The sequence below is a fragment of the Alligator sinensis genome, unplaced genomic scaffold (genome assembly GCF_000455745.1).
Source record: "Alligator sinensis unplaced genomic scaffold, ASM45574v1 scaffold1295_1, whole genome shotgun sequence".
NCBI lineage: Eukaryota > Metazoa > Chordata > Crocodylia > Alligatoridae > Alligator > Alligator sinensis.
The window spans coordinates 707,645-710,339 of record NW_005841880.1 but is presented as its reverse complement, the minus strand read 5'-3'; the positions used below and the strand labels follow the sequence as shown (position 1 = coordinate 710,339).

General features: G+C 71.5%; 1 protein-coding gene across 1 annotated transcript in view; it reads left to right on the top strand.

Annotated features, from left to right (window-relative positions):
* APC2 (APC2, WNT signaling pathway regulator) overlaps nucleotides 1–2,695 on the top strand; it is a 19,891-nt gene that overhangs the window by 1,022 nt on the left and 16,174 nt on the right.

The following is a 2,695-nucleotide window of genomic DNA, read 5'->3' as shown; positions in this document are numbered from 1 at the left end:
CCGGGGCCTGGGGGTTTGTTTGGGCCGGCGGGGGGGGCTGCGGTGCGCCTGACGCTGCCGCGGCCTCCCAGCCCCGCTACCAGGGGCCGGCTCTGCCCCCGGCGTAACGGTCTGGACACCACGGGGCTTCCACCCAGGAGGGCTTTGGCCCGGTGGATCCGCATGCGCGGTGCCATCTGTGCACCTGCCTGCCCTGCTCCCTGCGGCTCCTTCTGGGGTGGACCCGTCCCCTGGGGCCTGCGGGGCGCGGGCGAGGACCCTCACGAAGGGGTGGGAAGGGCCGGCGGGCGTTGGAGCTGGGAGGCAGAGCCGGGGAGCGTGGGGGTGGGCAGCAGCTGTGTCTTGCACCAGGCGTTTCCTGGCAAGCTGCCCCCTGGACCCTTTTCCTGGACGCTCCCAGGGCGGAGGCGCTGGCACCGCTTGGGGGGCTCTGGGCTGGGGGGAGGAGCCGGGAGCCGAGTGCGTCCTGGTGGGAGGAGCTGGGAGCCCAGTGCGTACTGGTGGGAGGAGCCGGGAGCCCAGTGCGTACTGGTGGGAGGTGCCAGTGCAGGGACCCGAGTCCCAAGCGTGGGGCAGATCGAAGCCCTGGGGTCACGCCGGGAGCCCGGGCCAGATCCGGGCCTTGTGCCCAGCCCAGCCCGGCGGTGCCAGGCCAGCCCCGTTGTTGCCGAGGCTGCCGCGGCCGCTGGCGCTGCGCCCTGCCTGGGGACAAAGGGGGACGGTGCCCGGCCCTGGAAACAGCCCTGCGGTTCCCACGGCATCGGGTGCCTGCCGGGCTGGGGCGGGAGGGGGCCGCGGGACGATCTGCCCCTGGCTCCGGCTCTTCTTGGCAGAACCGGCCTTGAACTCAGGCATCTGGGGCTCCTAGCGCTGCCTCTGGGCGGGGGGCATTTGGCCCTCGGGGCAGGGTCCCACCCTGCAATCGCAGGCCCCAGGTGCGGTTTCGGATGCACCTGCCCGGGGGGGCCGTGACCCCGAGGACTCCCCATTTGGGCCCCAAACATGAGACTCGGCCCCCTAGCCGCATGCTCAGCTGCTTGCCCCGTCTCCCCCTTGCCGACGTGCCGGGCAGCGCGCCCCGCTTTGCAGAAGGGGTCTGGGGCGCTCCGCGGCGCTGCTTGGGCCCTGTCGGGGCGGCGGGTTGGGAGCCGCCCGGCAGCCTCTCCCCCGGGGCTGCTTTGTGCTGCCGGCTATTGGGTTTCCCCCGCCCCCCCGCCCCAGCTGGGATCCAGCCTCCGCTGTCATGTCAATTAGTGGAAGCTGGTAACAACAGGCTGTTTGTTTAACGCCCCCCGGGGCCGGGAGGAGGGTCTGGGGGCACCGGGAGCGACTAGACCCAGCTGCTCCCCTCCTGCGCGGCGCTGACGCCTAGCACGGGGCAGCCCCGGGCGCCTCTGCCCCTCCTGCGCTCCTAGCGCCCCTCGCTGGCACAGCATAGGGACCCCCGGCGCGGAGCGGGGCGCAGGCCTGGGATAATGCTTGTGCCCCCAGCCCCATTGCCACCTGCAGCCTCTTCCCTCGGCCTCAGGGAGCATCCTCCGGCCTCCCACCGCTGCCTGGCTGCGCGCACAGCTCCAGCCCGGGGGCAGAGAGCGGCCCTGGTGACGGCCGGGCTCGGGGCAGGCCTGCTGGCTGCGGAGGGGCAGGGATGGGGGGTGTCAGGGGTCCCAGGGCTTGCCCATGCCCTGCCCTGCTCCGTGCCTGGATGTGACCATCTGGGCTCCCTGCCCTGGCAACTTCAAGGCACGCTTGCCAGGCCCGGCCCAGGCTGGGGGTGCCCCGAGGCCCCGGGGCCCGGCTGCTCCTCGGCTCTGGCCCCCGCCCCACGCCGGGGTCTGGGGGCTCTGTCCGCGGTGCTGAACCCCTGTAGCCTGGGCCTTCGCCGTGCGGGGGTCTGGCACCCGGTGCTCGGCGCTGCGCGTGCCGAGTGGGGAGAGGACCCAGGTGTCCGGCCTCCCAGCCTGCCCCACGGCACCCTCCCGTCCCGCACCCTCAGCCCAGCGAGCTCGGGGGGCTCTTGCTTCTGGCTCGCAGGGCTTTGCTTGCACCTCTAGCCCCTTTGCCCGTGGTCAGAGGTGGGAGGGCAGACCTGCTCAGCGCCTCAGTTTCCCCCGCCGTGGCCTGGGGCAGCCTCGGTGAGGCGCGTTGAGCTCTTGGTTGGAGAGGATGGGGAGGAGGATGGAGAGGAGAACGAGCCCTCCCGGCTCCGTGCCTCCGTTTCCCCAGCCAGAGCTACAGGGGGTCTCTGCAGTCCCAGGGGTACGAGGGCTACATGGGACCTGGGCAGGGGTCTGGCATGGGTTCATCCAAATCCTGCCCAGGCCAGCGGGCATCCCTGGCCCAGGATGGCGGCGGCTTCTGCTTTGCACCAGGATCCGGCCCAGATGCAGCCCCCACCTGGAAGCGGAACTGGGCCTGGGCCCTGCCCTCGGCTCCGTGGCCGCCCGGACCCACAATATCTTTGCTGGCCTTGCTGGGAGCCCAGGACGGGAAAATGAATCCTCCTGGCTTTTATACCCCGGCTGCTGGTGCACGATTGGCTGTCTCCGTAGCAACCAGAGATCCTGGACCGGCCCGGGATTGGCTGCCTGCCTTGGCAGCATCTCCAGCGCTTCTCGTGATGGCCATGATTTATTCACCGTCGCACGGGAATTGCCCCGACGCGAGCTGTACGAGGCTTCCCGGTGCCGGAGCC